This window comes from Lathyrus oleraceus, chromosome 6, assembly GCF_024323335.1.
Source record: "Lathyrus oleraceus cultivar Zhongwan6 chromosome 6, CAAS_Psat_ZW6_1.0, whole genome shotgun sequence".
NCBI classification, from domain to species: Eukaryota; Viridiplantae; Streptophyta; class Magnoliopsida; order Fabales; family Fabaceae; genus Lathyrus; species Lathyrus oleraceus.
In genome coordinates this window covers 154,898,082-154,919,175 of record NC_066584.1, presented here as the reverse complement: position 1 = coordinate 154,919,175, position 21,094 = coordinate 154,898,082, and positions in this window count along the sequence as shown.

The window sequence follows — 21,094 nt, the reverse complement described above, 5'->3', positions numbered from 1 at the left end:
AAATTAAAGAGTTAGAGAGAGAGAACAACACAAAATTTGTTTAGGTAGCTCCCCTTTCATCCTCGCTTCGGGTATGTATGCCCCCAATTCTAAAACTAGAATTGAGATATTTATTATCAATTGCAAAGTTTATACAAGATAATACATGATCACCACCAAGAAAACCTAAGTGTTGTTGTAGATCCTATTCACTTCTCTCCCCTTGGTTTAGGTTTAACCAAGTGCTTCAAACGTTCCAAACAAACCTCCGATTGTAGCTACCTTATTGCAAGAACTCCAAGATCTCTAAAACTCTAGCTCAACTGATTTCGATCGCGACACGCTTGAACCCAAACCTTTCTTCACAACCCTCCGGTTACCGTTACTCGTTTGATTGAACGCACCGTTCTTCAAACCTTTCACTCGGCTGAATCTATGAAGCAAATATTTGTGCAAAAACCCCCAAATCTTGGAGGACAAAATCCAAAGATTTTATTCAAGAAAAATCCACTAAAAACCTCTACCCAAACCAAGATACACAATCCTATTTGGATGTTATCACCATAACAGTGCACTATGATCAACAAAAATTGTTATGTGTAGTTGTTGAAACATGCAATGAAGAATGAAGACGAAGAGGAACTCTAGTGTATATCTTTCACTTTTCTTGTTATTTTGAAAATGAGACTCAAGAATATATATATATATATATATATATATATATATATATATATATATATATATATATATATATATATATATATATATATATATATATATATATATATATATATATATATATATATATATATATATATATATATATATATATATATATATATATATATATATATATATATATATATATATATATATATATATATATGATGTATGTACCAAGTGAAGACCACATCAATTTTTTTAGCAAAAGTACACAGTATAAAAATGAGTGAAATCAGCGAGCACTCAACCTGTTTAAATTGGGGACTCAACCTGTTCAAACCCGCAGCAGCACAATTCAAATATAACAGGTTATGAGTCGACTCAAAAGGGAGATGAGTCGACTCATCTTGTTTTTCCAAAAACGTGTCGACCTATGACTCGACCTGTTTAGACCTGTAGCAACATAATTCAAATTAAACAGGTTATGAGTCGACCACATCAGGGATATGAGTCGACCACATCAGGGAGATGAGTCGACTCATCTTATTTTTCCAGAAATAAGTCGACCTATGACTCAACCTGAACAGACCCGCAAGTTACACAGAAAATGACATCCATAAATGAGTTGACCGCTCCAAAGCATGAGTCGACTTAAAGATTTTAAATGGTTAAAATGAGTTTTTAAGATGTATTTTGGTCAATTCAAACCATTCTCTTATGGACCTAAGGTACCAACAATGATCAAGTGCAATATTAACATATATGTGATACTCCTATATGCATAGACACATTAAATTGATACTTTGAGCATGTTAAAGAATGAATGCACTATATGATATGATGACACCGTCCAAAGTACACAGTATGAGATACTAAAAGGTTTGGCATCATTAAAACAAGGACTAAGAACATTTTCCCTCACATATTCCCCCTTTTTGATGATGGAAAACCATGGCACAATCTTTCATATATCACGTACTTTGACAGACATCCTCCCCCTGATTTTATGCATTCCTTTAAAAAATCTGCTATCATAATCATAAGCTGTGTTTCCTCCATTGCTTCTCCCCCTTTGAAAACATCAAAAAGAGACAAGGACAAGGTCAACCGGAAACAAAATATATTCATAAGCACGTAATCAACCATTTTGCAACAAATTAACATCAACAACCATTCACATAAAATGAAGTTAATGTAATAAATATAATCATAAATAAGACACGAAACTAGAAAAATAAATTTAGTACACTACTTAGCCAAATTAGTTCAACATAAGTTCCAAGACAAAGAAACTAAACACAATAACATGCAAACATGAAGAAGATGAAATGCACTACATGGAATAAATCTAAATGAATCAATCTTCTAAGGTCTTATCTCCCATGACGTGTCATTTCTGCTTCTATAAACATAAGGGTGACGTGGAGGTCTGTCTTGTTCATAGAGGTCAGTGAATTCAATGAAGTTCCGGTTAAGAGTATTGAAAGATCCGGTGAGAGAGCGATGATTGGAACCCATAGCATCAATCCATTGCGTGATTGTGGAGGCAAATGAATTAAAATTGTCACTTTGGGTTTGAATTTTACCCCTTAAGGCTAAGCGTAAGACCCTAATTTTGTCCCTAAGATCCCTCATGGCATCATAACATTGCATTTGCATTGCCTCAAGGATCACTAGCATCTTGGTTCCCTTTACCCTTGGGGTGAGACTCCTTGTGAGTGGTTTGAGATCACCAAGTATGCTTGAATTCTATATCATTGCTTTTCTTATTTTGTTCACTAACCAAAAGCACAAAAATATGTCACTAACATTTTTTGTTTGTAGCTTGAGCAATCACAAGGTCAAGAGATTCAAAGAGATCACTTATGCAATGGTAAGGTCAAGAGGAGATGATAGCAAGCATGGTAATGGTTCCCAAAGCTCTCATCCATAAAATATGCCTCCCTAGCATCTCAATTCATCATTTTGATCAAAGCAAGTCAAAGGGGTTGAGGTTGGTTCCCCAAAGAAACCCTAATTCATCTGTGCACCACAATGCCTTGCTCTTGAAGCAACCTCATCCCATGATCAAATACAATCAAGGGAAGTTCTTTAATTCATCATTTCATGCATATTTGAACTTATTTGAGTGTCCTCTATCATCAATTCATCAAGATATGAGTCATGGACTTGAGAAGTTGATCAGTCAATTCATCTGACTATTATGAAATGCACTGAGACCTAACTTTTTATGTGTTGGTCAAATGGAGATGGTTACGAAAGAAAAAATGTTCTTAAGGACAATATGAACAACTTTCATGTTCATCAAAAATTGATTTGAAGCTTGGAAGTCCATCTCCCATTCCAATACATTATAGGTCATTTTGACTGAAACCCTAATTTTGGGTCAACTTCCCAAGGACATAACTCATTTATTTTTTATGATTTTTGAGGTGGGATCAAATGAATTGGAAAGCTTAATATGTCTACTTCAATTGTTATGTTGAAAAGATTAATATGTCTAATCCAAATGATGCAAAATTTAAGTCCATTTTGATTGTCTTGAAAAGATATACAACTTTGATGTTGGAGGTTTTTCCATTTGAGGCTTGCATCATCAAAACAGAAGGGCTTGAACATTGGCCAAATTTAGAAACCTTGCCTTCACATGTCATGCACCTTGCACTTTAAACTCAAAATTCATAAATTTCCACACTTCAAATGGATTTTTGTCAAACACAATAATTGTTCCTTACATCAAGACCTATCCAACCATTACTCACATGATCATATTTGGATTTGGCAAATGGTACTTTCGAAGAGTTGAACATTTAGGCATAATTATGGAATTCACATGAAATCTTGATGCATAAGCCAATACAGCTCTAATTACACGTCTAAACCTTTGGCATTTGAGTTCAGCTTGCAATTGGCATTGTTTTTGGGCCTTGTGCATGATCATACAAGCCCATGCAAGGATTGTCCATGTTCATGCACATGGATCAATTCATCATTTCCTTGCCACTCCCTCTATAAATAGAGACCCTATTCCATTCAAAATGCACGCCTGATTCAAACTGTTATGCTGCACAAATCTCTCCATAACCATTACCAAAGAAGCTAGTTCATTTTTCTCTAAATTTTTCAGATCCAAAATTCAACTACATCTGGTTGAATCCTTGGATCTAAAGCTTCTAAACCTTCATCATTCATCTCACTGATCTTCTATTTTGGTAAAGAAAGCAAAGAATCGAGCTCAAGTTTCCAGAATTCAAGCTTACTCTTCAACTGGTATTTTCTTCGAATCTCATCATCCATTGACCTATTTGCTTGGATCTTGTGTTGGCCGAAGTCCTCTCAATAGAGGCATCATGATTATGCATTTAATTTTTGAAATCCATTGAGTTCATGATGAACACCAGATTTTTCAACCTCTGATTTCTCACACCATGGAAATCTAGAGTGAAAATGGATGGTACAGGGATGATGTATACATCATCCCAGCTTTCCAACGATGTATAGATCGCGTGATTTGGTTAAGCTTTGATTGTCTGCTATGGTGGCCGGAAAATGCAAGCTCCCCGGAGAAGAAGGTGGCTCCGTTGGCTGCTTCATTGCCAGATCAAATCTGGACCGTGTGATTGCATTTCCAGATCTAATCCATGCCATTCATTGTTATGACTTTTATTTAATCCATGTGTGGTTGCATTGACCAGGGTCTACCGTGTGCGCGCGTCTCCCAGCCTTGTGATCAGACACGTCAATTAATGAAGTGGGATCCAAGCCATCTGGATTTTTCTTATTTTTAATTTCTGATTTAATTTCCTTTTATTTCATTTTATTTCAAAAAATCATAACTCTTTCATTTTTAATCCAAAAATTATGGGACCAATTGCATTAGTCTCCAAATAAATTCTAGTTTCTATTTCTGATTTTTAATATTTTTATTTTATCATTTGATATTTTTTATGAATTTTCTCTTTTCTGGTTGTTTTTAATTCATTTTAAATAGTTTTTGATATTCAAAAAATACAAAAATATTTTCCTAACCTATTTGAATGATAATGGATCTATGAAAAATATTCTCATCAATTTTTTAATTGATTTGAGATTTATTTGAGATTTTAGTTCAATTAGGTTATTTTTATTCATTTTTAATTGATTAAAAATAGTTTCTGACTTTTAAAAATGCTGAAATTTTTTGTCAAACTTTGTTTGACCTTGTTGAACTTGGGATAAATTACTTGGACCTTTCAAGGTTGATTTGAAGTAAGTTTGAAGTTTGACCTTTCTTTTATTTTTTAATTCAAGTTTATTTTTAATATTAAAAAATGCCAAAAATATTTTGTTCATTTCTTGACTTCCAATCTTCATCTCACTTCTGTTTTTGATTGTTTGACCTTGACTTTCAATGCCATTGGTCAACATATGAGGATTGGTACATGTTACTTCATTTAATGCACTTTAATTTTGCCATTTCCATTTCTCTTTTTCCTCTTCTTCTTCTTCTTCTTTTTCTTTTTGATCAATGAGTTGAAGGTTGATAAGTTAGCATTGATTAGGGAGACTTAGTCTTCCTTGATCCAAAACTAATTCATCTTGATCAATTGATCAAGTGAATGGCTTTGCATTAAGGATAGGTTGTTTCCTAAATCATGCAAAAGACTTAAACCAATACAAGATCAATTTTCTTTTTCTTTTTGGCATGGCAAGTTGTTGGGACTTAGTTCACTAATCAAGACTCCTAACTTGTGTTTGTTGCCTACATTATTATTGACCGGCCTCAGATAGTTGTGACTTCTACATAAGTCCAATTACGATTGCTTAACATAGCGCTAAATTTGCCTTATGGCACACTAATTACTAACACTAACCATTAACAACTAACATTTACTTTTTGCTCTTTACTTTTATGCAATTTACTATTCTTGCCCATATTATCCATTTGCTTTTCTCTTTGCTCACTTGAGCACATGTTTATGTTAATTCCATTTGCCTTTTGCTCACTTGAGCACATAATTGTGTATATACTATTGTGCTTGTGTTTTTGTTTTGATTGTTGTGAACCAAAATGCAAAGAAATGGACTTAGTTTCTAGGACTCCCCCTATGCAAAGAATGGAGAATTGGACTTAGATTCTAGGACCTTCCTTATGCAAAATTGGAGTAAATGGACCTTAATGATGAAGATGGATTAGAGGGACCAAATCTCTAAACTCACTCTTGTCCATTCTTGATTTACTTCATGGAACTTTTGATGTGTGTGCTTTTGTGCTAGGGAATTCTACTTGAGCTTAATCAGAGGACCATTGCCATGTTCACCCAAAGTGAAAGATACAAGATACATTGAGGATCTCTTAGGAGGCTTGTTTGATGATTGCTTATGCTTTATTGTGATTGCTTATTCCAAAGGATGGGAGATACATGGATCATTTATATGATCTCAAGAGAGGAACTCCATTGTGGTTTTGTTTCTTCATCCTTCTCTTTTTGCTTTACTTAGGACTTAGCCATTCTTCTTCTTCTCTCCACTCTAACCCAAGCCAAAACTTTTTGTGCAAACATTTAACTATTGTTTTCAAACATTAGAAACCTAAGCCTTATGCTTTTGATTTTCAAAGCTTTCTTTTCATAACACTTATTTGGAATTGAATCTTTAAGTTAACTTTGACCACTTTTGTATATACTTCTAATTGATAAGTATAACCCATTCAAATTTCTTTTTGTGGTTCCAATGGCCACTTTCTTAATCAAATTTTCCATAACCTTTAGCTATTAGGTTTGAGTTATCCTTGTGGTAGATGTAATGCTCACCTATATCCTTAGTGATGGACAATGAGTCTTCCATGCTTATTATAGGGTTAACCCCTCACTAGCATGTTGAAGCTATCCTCACATGGTGGATTTGTGGTTTGGTTGAGTTTTCTCCCTTTGATAACAAAAGACCTTAAGGCTTTTGGACCAATCAATTCACCAACTCATTTTGAGATTTTTACCCCGAACTACGAGGTTTTGATCCTAATCTTTTTATAAGATGGTACGTAGGCAATGGGTTTATCCATCCAAACATAAAATGTAAATAAACTTGTATATTCTTTCCTCATCTCTTCAATCATGTTTGCACAAACAAAATTTTCCATAAAACAACAACCTTACAACAAGTGTGAAAAGGGCTCCCTAGGAGTACCTAGGATGTTTTGGGTGCCTAACACCTTCCCATTACATAACCAACCCCCTTACCCAGATCTCTGTTTTTTTTACTAGTTTTTGTTAAAACTATTAGGTTTTTGTTCGCTTTCTAACCATTCCTTTGGATAAATAGAAGTGCGATGGCGACTCGACTTGTATGATATACCTTGGATTTAGTCAATATCTCTAATGGTAACGAATACCCCGCTACAGAAAAGTGGCGACTCTGCTGGGGATCGCATTTGCCTAGTGGGTTTTGCCAACTTTTCATACTTGTTGTATTGTATTGTTTTGTGACATATTTTTGTGCAATTTGGGATTACTGTATTGTATGTAATGATTGATTTGCTTGATATTAATTCCTTATATGCTTGGTGATCTTTGTGAGATGAGTTCTATACCCGGACTCGAGTGCACTTAGGATAGGAGAATGACGTAGTCTTGTTGACTTGTGTGGAGTTATTCCTTAGCAAGTTGACTTGCAAGTCCATTCACTTGGTGGAGGTCATGTTGGGATCAATAATGTCACACAAGTAAGTTGTGGTTAGACATTACTCTTTCCAATATAGACCTTAGAAGCCAAGGACCTTAGTTTACCAAGCCCATCTTGGCCTATTCTTAGGATGTAGTGCGAAAGTCGTTCAAGTGTAAGATTTGATACGATTGTTACGCGATACTACACTCATAAGAGTCTCTCTTGAGAATATTTTTGGAATACGAGTAGTCGTTTCTCCGATAATATCCGAAAGATGGGATGATGACTATGGGAACCTCTTGTAGAACATCTTTGGCAGGTTTAAACCCTAGTACACTCCCTTTGGGTGGTTCTTAACCGAAACTCCATGCTCGTGACTTGCAACAAACCCTTGATTCATGGTTGATCCATTCATGTATCCTTAATATCAATGGAACTTGGGTGTTGATAAGGTGTAAACCATAATCCACCAAAATGGATGATTGATATTAAGGATGATATGATCCATCCCATGACCTTTGTTTGGTGTGCTTTGCTTGATCCTTGAGTGTGATTGTTGCATTCATGCATTCATGCGTCCATTGGCATCCATATCATCAATAATGAAGAAAATTTTCAAGGAACTTAAAGGGGTTTATTTGTAAATTTTCAGACATGGAAAGACAAAGAAGAAATATAAAGAAGTACAGCTTCAGACAACCAGATTTGAAAGAGTTAAGGAATCTGACATCCTATGTATTAGATCCTTTGGGTTTCAAGGCTCGCTTTGGGAAGCTTCTGCCTCTTCTGACTACTCAGGTGGATGAAGGGTTGATGAGTGTATTGGTGCAGTTTTATGATCCCTTGTGCCGTTGTTTCACGTTTCCGGATTTCCAGCTTTTACCTACACTTGAGGAGTATGCATACCTTGTGGGTATACCGATTCTAGACCAGTTGCCGTTCAGTGGCTTAGAGAGTATTCCTACTTCTCAAGAGATAGCAGACGTGTTACACATAGATGAATCTCTGGTTGGTGCTCATATGACTACCAAAGGTGGAATTCGAGGTCTCCCTTCTGAGTTCCTCATTGCTCAAGCTACTGTGTATGGGAAGGCCATGAGTGAGGATGCCTTTGAGGCCATATTTGTACTTCTCATCTATGGATTAGTATTGTTCCCCAACATCGACAAGTTTGTGGATGTGAATGCTATTAGGATTTTCTCTACTCTTAATCCCGTTTCGACTCTGTTGGGTGACACTTATTTTTCTTTGAATATGAGGAATGCAAAGGGTGGTGGTGCCATTGTGTGTTGTTTGCCTCTGTTGTATAAGTGGTTTATTTCTCACTTACCGCAGACGGTCGCCTTCAAGGAGAACAAAGGATGTCTACGGTGGTCCACGAGACTCATGTCTCTCACTAATGATGATATCTCTTGGTACAACCGTGTGTATGATGGCGTGCAAATTGTTGATTCTTGTGGTGAATTCTCCAATGTACCTCTTCTTGGTACATGTGGTGGGATTAACTACAACCCCGTTTTGGCACGTCGTTATCTTGGGTTCCCCCTAAAGGATAAACCCAATAACATTCTGTTAGAGGGTGTGTTTTTTCAGGAGGGTAAAGATCCCCAAGGCTTGAAGGGCAGAATGGTCCGCGCTTGGCGCAAGATTCATAGGAAAGGAAGGAAAGAGTTGGGTCCTAAGCATTGTGTTGCTATGGAACCTTACACTGCTTGGGTTAGGAAGAGAGCGTCTGAGTATCTCATGCCTTACGAGTATCCGAGACCTACACCTTTGGTTATGGCTGGGACTTCAACCCTCTCTAGCCAACGAGTAGATGAGTTGAGAGACGAAGACCGATCACATGCTTGGATCCGTGAAAGGGAAGAGTTACTTCAGCAGATCAAGGAGAAGGACGCTTTGATAGAGTTCCTCGAACACCAGGTTATTGATGATCCTGATGATGCATGGACTTCTCTACTTCCTCAGTCTTCCAAGTTTTGGAAGAGGAAGTATGACCGACTCGCTAAAGAGAAGGCAGATATGGAGGCAGCCTACGAGAGGGAGGTGAGGAGACTTCGTGCATCCTATCTTCCTGTGTCCCAAGCTTTAGATGATTGTTTCTAGGGATCCATAGGATGATTATTTTCCTTTTCTCTTGTATATGATTGACAATGCTGTACTTCTTTTCCCAATATTATTTGTTGAAATATTTCCACATGTGATAAATGTTTAATATTTCCAAATTTGCAAATAAAACCCTAAAAGTTCCTTTGAAAATAAACAACAAATCATATACACGAGCATTACATGCATCATGTGCATAAGTAGGTTTTGTTCCCGGCTTCTTGTCCTGTGGTCTAATTCTGTGTTCTTCATTTATTTTAAAGACAAGCTGACTCACCGGTACTACACCAGAGCCAACATTTCAAGACTGATGGATCATCTAGAACAAGAGAACCGCGAGCTGAAAGAGGAAGTGGCCAAATTGAGTGCCTTGATGGAATCATTCTTGGTTGCCCAGAGCCAGTCTTCTCGGACACCTTCAACTCCTCCCCAGAGGACAGTCATCTCTGAGATTGTCTCCTCAACTGTGCCTGCAGCCAGTGCACACTTTGCTCCAACGGCCATGCCAGCCGGATTCCCGTGGGGGATGCCTCCCAATTTCATGCCCGAGGGTCCTGCTCCTACCTTTGCTTCTATGCCGACATCTAGCCCGGTCCTTACTGTTCCTCCTCCTGTCGTGCATACCATGCCCAGGGTAGACGACACCATCTATCATTCTGAGCCGTCTGAGGGCCCAGATGTCTATGAGAAGATGGACGCTATGAACGATCAATTTCTTGAGCTCTGCAAGGAATTGAAAACTCTCAGAGGAAAGGATCTTTTCGGCAAGTCTGCTGCCGAACTCTGCTTGGTTCCCAATGTGAAGATCCAGGTGAAATTCAAGGTCCCTAACTTTGAAAAATATAAGGGAAATACTTGTCCTCTCAGCCACCTGGTCATGTATGCCAGGAAGATGTCGACTCAGACCGACAACGACCAATTGCTCATCCACTACTTTCAGGACAGTCTGTCCAGTGCCGCTCTGCGTTGGTACATGGGTTTAGACAGTGCGAACATCCGATCCTTCAACGATCTTGGCGAAGCCTTCGTCAAGCAGTACAAGTACAATATGGATATGGCTCCCGATAGGGATCAATTGAGGACCATGTCCCAGAAGGACAAGGAAACGTTTAAAGAGTACGCCCGTTAACCTCTCCAGCTGGAGGATCAGTCAACGTCTCTGGTTGAGTAGTGGCGGGATTCCTCTGCATCATCTGCCTGAGCTCTTGCTGTCCCTGAGCCACCCCTTAAACCACATCCATGAACTGATTCATGCGAATCTTCATCTCAGCGAACTCTGCTTGTAGGCTTTCCATTGCTCTCTGGTGGTTTCTGCGGGTACCGTACCGGTGAATGCCTGAGTCAACTATCAGCTAGTGGAACACCAAACAACTGAGAACACTGCGGCAGTACGTGTTATGCAAGACATGCTAATGAATATGAAAATGCAATAACATGTTTATCAATTCCAAAGGTATTCTACCCCCTTGATTCCAGTCTCTCATCAGATAAAATATCCCTTTTAAAAAGTACCAGAAAAACCTCGACTAGAATCAAGAAGAAGATATAAACCCCACAGAAATGGATAAACATGTGTTAAATGATATGAATGCAAATGGTGTGATGCAATTCAGTGACATGCAAATCAAGGTTGCTGTATCTGCTTGAATATCTGTTGGGTTGCATTGTCTGAAGAGAAACCCACTGAAGAATGTAATACGAGATCAAAACTCTGCTCCAGAAAACTGGGTTGGTTGTATATCACGAGGCACAGGATCAGAACTTCAGCATGAATTCGGAACCGGGGACCATAGAACACAGTCATCGACTTAGAACCCACACTTCAGAACCAACGGTCACCAACAAGGACCAAACAAAAGTCACCATCAGGACACGGTCACCATCAGTACCTGTAAATGAACATTCCCGCCCCACTCACGGGTGTAATCTAGGCCAGGGTAAGGTCAAGAGAAACGCAGGATAAACAATCCTTTCAAGAATATCATCACATGCACACCAGGTGTATGCAACGATAATACCCCATCAGAATCTGAACTGCTCGTGATACCATGTTCCGTTAAGTGGCGCCATACCACCCGCTTCCCATGAATCACTCTATTCCTAGATGTCCTAAAGTTCACTCATAGCCTGTGTATTGGGCCTTTTACCTCTTGTGACTCCCACCCAACAACAAAACAGATACACAGCCAGCACAGTATGCATGAGACAGTAAAGCGCACATAGGATGTAATGCAAGCAGATAAGTATGCAAAGCAATAAATAAATAACACACAATAGACAATAAACAGACAAACGCTAGGAAAGGCCCACTAGGGAAAAGAAGTCCCCAGCAGAGTCACCACCTGTCGCAACCTAAAAAATATAGTATGCGAAAAAACACCCGGCGAGAAAGAAATGACAGAAGAGTCGCCACCGTGCGTTATTTATCCCAAAGGGGGGAAAGGAAACGCTCGAAGTAAACCTGGGAGAAAGGAAAGGAAAAGACAAGGTCTCACAACCAAATCTTGGGTTCGGGAGCCGATTATGCAAAGGGAAGGTATTAGCACCCCTACGCATCCGTAGTACTCTATGGGGTCCACTTTTGTTGTTCTTGTCTAAAGGGTGCGTGTATATCTAATGTACTACTTACTAAAAGGGGGGTCAAAAGAAAATGACTCGCACGGATGTCGCATCCACTGCATACGTATCTCATATGAATACGAGAATCAGCGTCTTCGTAGCTCGACTACCTATGGGTTAAAGAGGAGTGTGCTCGCTAAGACATCGCATCTTATGCCTACGTATCTCATCTGGAATGAGAATCAGAGCAAGCCGTAGTTCGGCTAACTACGGGTTAAGGGTTGTGTTTTGGGGTGAACGACGTTACTACGTTATCTACCGGATGCTCGACCTTTGGAGACTTACTCGCCTGTAGTAGAAGGAGTTAATGTGTTCTTAGGAGAAGAAAAATCAATGAGTTGGTTTGTGTTTTAGGAATGCTCATGCAAAAAAGGAAGTCCTAGACGAAGGAACAATGCAACCTTAATTGACATGCAAACGAGACACTGTACGAAGCCTAGCAATCTTATGGGGAAACGATCACACCACACAAAACATGTATCTTAAAGTAAACGCGCCAACAGGGGGGCTCAAACATACATGGGTAGGGCTTTAGTCAAGAGGGGTCATATCAACCTCGACAAACAAGCCATGGAAAGGTAATCAAATGGGCTCTTAACAACTGACATTGACCGTCAGGGTGAGCAGATCAAAAGGGTAATGAGGATAAGACCTCATAGCTCTTAACCCTAGATAGGGTGAGCTCATGACAAAAAGTGGGGATTCAGAAAGGTGGAACCCTCTCCACTGAGTGATCGGACAAAAGATCTTGGGCTTTTGTTCTGAAGCATCAACACGTAGTGCGAGCATAAAGAACGACATACTGAATAACGGGGGATTGACTACTAATCCCTTTTATCCGTCAATTGTCTCTTTATGGAGGTCTTTGGGCACAAAAGTAAACAAACAAAAGAAAACATTGCCTCCTATTGAGGTCTTCCAGCTAAGAAAGCGGTAAAATGCGGGAAAGATGTAAAAGTACCACACGGATAAAGATTCGAAGTAATAGCAACTAACGACACAAGAAACCCGGAGATCCCTCGAACTAGCATCATCAAAGAAAGCAAGTCAACACAGGTAATCGGAATAAATCTCCAGGTGGTATCCCACAAATAAAGTGGAATGCCAAGCAAGCTATCCTTTCAGGAGTCATGTGAGCCCTCACAAAAAACTCAACAAACAGGTTAGAGTGACAAGATGGGGCGCAATCAAGAGGTGCCCCAAATCAAAATGTAACCACATGAATCATGCCATAAAAATTCACAAAAAGAGCTCACAAAAAGCAACCAAGTGTAGAAGGCCTAAACCTCTTGTCAAACACATGCATCAAAAAGGGTATCAAAATTCAAAGTCAGGGGCAAGGGCCCACACATCAAGACATAACATACATACTAAAACATGTGCCCACATGCAAAACCTAACGATGCCCACTCTTCCAAATTCACCCATAATACCTCATACATTCAGAGCATTCAAATTGAAAGCATAGAGTAATGGAAATAGGGAAAACCTGATTGGAGAGATCGAATGAAATTGAATTGCCCGGTTGGGTTTGTAGAGCAATCTGAGGGTTTATATGAGATGGAATTGGCTCTTTGCAGATGAGTTCCTTTCAGTCTCTGGAGGTTGCTCTGAACTCTGTTAGCTCTTCTCTCACTATCTTTTTCCCCAGGGTTTTTTGGGAGATGGAAGTCTAGAATTTATAACCTGATTTTTGTGACTTTGTGGGCTCAAAAGAGAGAGGTCCAAGTCCAAGATTTTTCTGTTATATTTTATTTATTTATTTATTATTATTATTATTATTATTATTATTTTTTTGTTTTTTTGTTTTTTTTTGTTTTTTTGTTTTTTGTTTTTTTTTTTTCATTTTTTTTTCATTTTTTATTTATTTTCAAAACGCGTGGGCTTCGCCTAGCGAGCATGACAGTTCAAGGAATTCCTTTGAGCGTAGGTGGTTCTGGTGGCCTTTTCTTGGGACTCGCTAGGCGACCCATTCTGCTCGCCTAGCGAGCATGACAACTCATGAACAAAATTTTGCTCCTTTAAGATTAACGTTTTGACTGATGAATAGACCCCATTTGAACATGTTGGAAGTATCTCAAGCCATTCCCTTGTGTTGACTGATCACCCAGATAGGACCCACAAAGTGTCTTGGATGACATTCAAGCTTTTTGGATCTGATTCTGATTGATATGATGCAATGTAATATGAAATGTTAAATGACCTAAAAATGAATCCATGAATGAGGGGGCAAATTTTGGGGTATTACAGCTGCCCCTATTCAATCAACTGGAGACCTGAAAAGAAGATAGCAGTGGCTTTCTCACTTTCGGGGTATCAAGGGATTGAATACAATAAAAGCCCGAAAATTTGCACTGAAGTGAAGCGAAGTAACAATGCATGTCAAAATCGGCAAAGAGGTGGTCTTGAAAGAAGAATGCGTCTGGTACGGTGAGAGTCAGTCTGAATATCGAAAAAGAATGTTAACCTGGATACCAAAAGAAATGGTAACACAGAGATAACCATGGCCTGAATGCCGCTCATCAGTCTGAATATTGGAAATGACTTCGATCTGAACATCGGAAGATATGAGATTATTAATATCGGTCTGAACACCGAGAGGCTGGCCTGAATGCCACAAGTTGCGTCGACCTGAATGTCGGAAACTTCTTCGATCTGAACATCGGAAAACTGGCCTGAATGCCATTTCGATTTGAATATCAGAAAATTGGCGTGAATGCCACTTCGATCTGAATATCGGAAAATTGGCCTGAATGTCACTTCGGTCTGAATACCGGAAACTTGGCCTGAATGCCACAAGTTGCATCGACCTGAATGTCGGAAACTTCTTCGATCTGAACATCGGAAAACTGGCCTGAATGCCTCAAGTTGCATCGGCCTGAATGTCAGAAACTTCTTCGATCTGAACATCGGAAAACTGGCCTGAACGCCACTTCGGTCTGAATACCAGAAACCGGCCTGAATGCCACAAGTTACATCGACCTGAATGTCGGAAACTTCTTCGATCTGAACATCGGAAAACTGGCCTGAACACCACTTCGGTCTGAATACCGGAAAAACTTCATGCCTGTCAGCATCGGCAGAAATAGGGAAAATGATAATTGAGGCGGCGCGTGGGCCAACGACCTATGATGGGGATAATAAGTTATGAACAATCTTCAGTCTGAGTACTAGAAACAACTACTGGCTTATCACTCGGGATACCGAGAATGTTTTATGTTTACATGCGTATGTTTGAATTTTTCAATGGCGTAATGCTCCATGAAAATGGAAATGCTATGCGATTTGGGAGGATGTAATGCAATATGATTCTATATGCAGGGATGCGAAATGATGGGTAGAATGCCAAGCCGAGGCAAGGGAATCTGCTGGGGAAATGATCACCATCTTCTAGACCCTGGCAATGCTGTTGGAGATGCACAACATAAAAAACTCTGTGGGGAAATGACCCGCCACACAGCGTTTTGGCAAATAACAAAATACCGAGGCTCTGACTGAGGAGCGAATGATACTGAAAACTTGCCGTTGAGGAAAGCGATAGTGGTTCTGGAAACCACAATCTGCGAGAGAGATGACTCAGCAGGGGAAGCAAACACCGATACGGTACCGAGATTCTGCTTCAAGGAAAGAGACCATGAATCTATCGTCGAGATCATCGATCTGGCATCGAACTCTGAGGAGCAGCCGCTTCTGCTGGGAAGATACAGTCTGGCACTGTCAACTCCGCTGGGGATATATAGTCTGGCACTGTCAACTCTACTAGGGAGTGTATAATCTGAAACAAATGCTTGGGGACGCACAACAGCGAGGGCCTGTTGGGGATTGAAGAATCCAATGCTCTGATCAGCTCTGCAGGGATAAGATACCAACTTCGACTATTGGGGGAAAACATTCGCGATCATCGGCTGTGAACCTTAAGGAAATGCCCCAAAGGTACCTGTTCTAAAGCACTTAACATTTACAACAATTTTAAATGTTTATTAAGCATGTACCTGTAAAGCTCTTATGTTTCATGATGCAATGTTTATCAAAAATTCGGACGTCATTTTTGCAAACAAAACAGTAAAATGAAAGTGAAAACAGAGATATACTGAATAACATGATTTTATTGATTGAATGGCCTCTGAATAGGCACTTACATCAGGAAGTAATCCCTGGAAAGAGGTAATCGCACAAAAGATAAAAACAGAAATTAATCTAATGGCAATGTGAAATGGATTTCTATTGGGTTCCAATTCTGCTATGACTTGCTCGTCTTCAAGATCCTCCAGATGATCAGCTTTCTAAAAAGAGTGATTGGACTGTTTCCTATCCTTCAAAAGTTTCCAGTCATTGACAAGAGATGAGATTCAGAACTACTCAGAACGCAGTCATTCGTTTAATCCCTAACTTTTGCTTGGATCGCCCTTTTCGGGTTTTCAATCCACCGGGATACCCATTTTTGCCTAAGTTGCCTTTTCAGGTTTTCAACTTACCGGGTGTACAATCTTTTCATTTTTAATCCCTAATTTTTTCCCGAGCCTTTTCATTTTCTTGGTTCGTCGGGATGCCCATTTTTTGCCTGGACTATTCTTTTTACTGTTCAGCAGGTCTATTTTATGCGAAGTATTTTTTAACTGCGTCTGAGTTCACAGGGGAAGTGAAGTTTTCACCGTCAATAGTTGCAAGCATTAAAGCCCCACCATCAGAAACCTTGGTGACAATATACGGTCCATCATAGTTAGGAGTCCACTTGCCCCTGTGATCTGTCTGAGGAGGAAGGATCCTTTTCAACACCAAATATCTGACCTGGAAGCATCGAGGACGCACTTTCTGATCAAAGGCTCTCTTCATCCGACTCTGATACAACTGCCCATGACAAATGGCTGCCATTCGCTTCTCTTTGATAAGACTCAACTCATTGAACCTTGTCCGAATCCATTCAGCTTCGTCTAACTTGACATCCAACAGGACTCTTAGAGAAGGAATCTCTACTCCAACAGGTATGACTGCTTCCGTACCATACACAAGGGAGTAAGGGGTTGCCCCGGTCGATGTACGTACTGAAGTACGGTACCCATGCAAGGTGAAGGGTAGCGTCTCATGCCAATCTCTGTACGTAACGACCATCTTCTGCACAATCTTCTTTATGTTCTTATTTGCCGCCTCAACAACACCGTTCATCTTAGGGCGGTAAGGGGAAGAATTGTGATGCTGAATGTTGAAGTTCTGGCATAACTCCTTCATCATTTTGTTATTGAGATTAGAACCATTATCAGTAATGATTCTTTCGGGAATCCCATAACGACAAATGATTTCTTTCTTGATGAAACGGGCAACCACATGTCTGGTGACATTCGCAAACGACGCTGCTTCGACCCACTTGGTGAAATAGTCGATGGCAACAAGGATGAAGCGATGCCCATTGGAGGCGGTCGACTCAATCTTTCCAATCATATCAATGCCCCACATAGCAAAAGGCCATGGAGAAGACATCACATTCAAAGGATTCGGCGGCACATGTACCTTGTCAGCATAAATCTGGCATTTATGACACTTCCGAGCATATTTCAAACAATCAGATTCCATGGTCATCCAGTAATAACCCGCTCTCAACAATTTCTTAGCCATTGCATGTCCACCGGCATGAGTATCGAAGGAGCCTTCATGAACTTCCTGCATTAACATGTCTGCTTCGTGTCTATCCATGCATCTGAGCAAAACCATGTCGAAGTTCCTCTTATACAACACATCGTCTTTGTTCAAGAAGAAACTGCCTGCCAATCTTCTCAAAGTCTTTCTATCATTGTTGGATGCCCCTGCAGGGTACTCTTGCTTCTTTAGAAAACGTTTGATGTCGTGATACTAGGGCTTGTCGTCAACTACCAGTTCAGCAGCAAACACATACGCGGCCCTATCGAGGCGCATCACATCGATCCTGGGAGCGTGGTTCCACCGAATCACGTTGATCATGGAGGATAGAGTGGCAAGAGCATCTGCCATCTGGTTCTCATCACGAGGTATATGATACAACTTTACTATTGTGAAGAAAGTCAATAGTCTTCTCGTGTAATCTCTGCAAGGGACCAGATTGGGCTGGAGGGTGTTCCAATCACCATTCACTTGATTGATCACTAGAGCTGAATCTCCGAAGATGTCCAAAGTCTTGATTCTCAAATCAATGGCTTGCTCAATACCCAAGATACAAGCTTCATACTCAGCTTCATTATTTGTGCACTCAAAAGTCAGACGAGCGGTGAAAGGCATGTGGGCACCTTTCGGAGTAGTAATGACAGCACCAATTCCACTTCCTCTAGCATTGACAGCCCCATCAAACAACAAAGTCCACTTTTCGTCTGGATCAGGTCCTTCCTCAACAACTGGCTCTTCGCAGTCTTTCATCTTGAGGAACATGATGTCTTCATCTGGAAAATCAAACTTCATCGGCTCGTAATCTTCAACCGGCTATTGAGTAAGATAGTCTGACAGAATACTCCCTTTGACGGCTTTCTGGGATGTATACTGGATGTCATACTCTGTCAGAACCATTTGCCAACGAGCAACCCTTCCGGTGAGAGCTGGCTTCTCGAGTATATACTTGACTAGATCCATCTTGGAGATCAGTAAGGTTGTGTGAGACAGCATGTATTGTCTCAAACGCTTAGCAGCCCATGCAAGTGCACAACATGTCTTTTCAAGCATCGAGTATCTCGACTCGCAATATGTGAATTTCTTACTCAGATAGTAGATGGCATGCTCTTTCCTACCTGTCTCGTCGTGTTGACCGAGAACACAACCCATGGAATTGTCTAGTATTGTCATATACATAATCAGCGGTCTCCCTGGGACCGGAGGCACAAGGATAGGAGGATTCTGCAAATACTCTTTTATCTTCTCAAAAGCCCTTTGGCAATCATCATTCCACCTGATAGCCTGATCTTTTCTCAGTAATCTGAATATTGGCTCGCACGTGGCTGTTAGGTGAGAGATGAACCTTGCAATGTAGTTCAACCTCGCTAAGAAACCATGAACTTGTTTCTCTGTTCTTGGCTCAGGCATTTCCTGTATCGCTTTCACTTTGGCCGGATCCACCTCAATCCCTTTTCCTCTAACAATGAAACCCAACAGTTTTCCAGATCTCACCCCGAAAGTACACTTGTTCGGATTAAGCCTCAGCTTGAATTTTCTCAAACGCTCAAACAGTTTCTGCAAATTCACCAAATGTTCTTCTTCTGTCTGAGATTTGGCAATCATATCATCAACATAAACCTCAATTTCATGATGAATCATATCATGGAAAAGAGTCACCATCGCTCGTTGATATGTTGCTTCGACATTTTTCAGACCAAACAGCATCACCTTGTAGCAGAAGGTGCCCCATGGGGTTATGAAAGTTGTCTTCTCCATGTCTTCTGGTGCCATCTTAATTTGGTTATAGCCAGAAAAGCCATCCATGAAGGAGAATACCAAGAATTGGGCCGTGTTATCCACCAAAACATCGATGTGAGGTAATGGGAAATCATCTTTAGGACTAACTCTGTTCAGATCCCGGTAGTCGATAGACATCCGTACCTTTCCATCCTTCTTAGGTACTGGAACGATATTTGCAACCCATGGAGGATAATTTGTGACTGCTAGAAACCCTGCATCCAACTGTTTTTGCACTTCTTCCTTTATCTTGACAGCCATCTCTGGTCTTGTTCTTCTGAGCTTCTGCTTGACCGGAGGACAACCTTCTTTGAGAGGCAAACGGTGTACCACAATATCTGCGTCAAGACCTGGCATGTCCTGATAAGACCAAGCAAAGATGTCAACATACTCTTGCAGCAATTCAATCAACCCCTTCTTCACATTATCTTCCAAAGCAACCCCTATCTTGATTTCTCTCTTGGCGTCCTCGGTGCCGAGATTAATCACTTCAATAAACTCTTGATGCGGTTGAATGACCCTTTCCTCTTGTTTTAATAACCTGGTAAGTTCTTCAGGGAGTTCACAGTCTTCATCACCCTCTTCTTCAGCTTGAAAGATTGGATTTTCAAAGTCGAAGCGAGCCATAGCAGAACCGTTATCAATAGGATCCGGTGACGTGCATATGCATGAGTGATGGTATGTGCTTATGAGTGTGAATAAGGAATGAAAACTAAACAAAAGATTGCCAAATATTTTTTTGATTTTTGAAAACTGCAAAAATAGAAAGACAGGGAGCAAAATATTTGAATGCAAAAAGACGTCCTTTATTTATGATAAAAAATGTATGCATCCACATAGATGAGCCGTACAATGAGTCATTACGCCCTGGGCAGAACGTAAGACTTGGACATGCATGAATAAACAAAGAAAATTACTCCTCCAAAAAAGTGACTTGGACAATCTCCTCAGAAGACCAATTGTTGATGACTTCACCCGGGATCCTCGGACGCACCCAGTTATCGATGTCGCAATCATTATCCCCATCTTCGTCGTTGATTGCAGAGATCAATTTGACTTCTCCTTCAACCATGTTAACATTTTCTCCACCATGTTGCGGCCTAGGATTATTGACAACATTAGGAGCCGGTGCAAGGTCAATGGCCTTTGAATCTATGAGGTCCTGAACTACATGCTTAAAAGCTTTGCAGTTCTTAATATTGTGGCCAGGTGCCCCAGAGTGGAAGCTACACCTAGCGTTGGCATCGTAACCCATCGGAAGTCTACCAACAGGAGGAGCCAGAGTGCGTAACTGCACAAGCTGTAGTTGTTGAAGACTAGAAAGTAGCTGAGCGTACGACATTGGAAGAGTGTCGAAACGCCGGTCTATCGTCCTTGGCCTCTGTTGATAAGCGGGTCTGTTACCCGGTTGTTGTGGTTGGTACTGAGCTGGTTGACGCTGTGGTTGTTGTTGTTGTAGCGGTGCTGCAGCTGGAATGGTCACGGCCGCAACATACAGTTGCTGATGATAGTTCTGAAAGTTATTCCTCCGGTTATCCCTGTTCTGATAAGAAGATATGGCACTTGCATCCCCTTCTCTCCTCTTCTGTCCCTGAATGAACGGCTTCTTCACCCCTGATGAAAATCCACCTCCACTCTGGGTCTTGTATGTCTTCAGGTAATTCTCCATCCTCTCTCC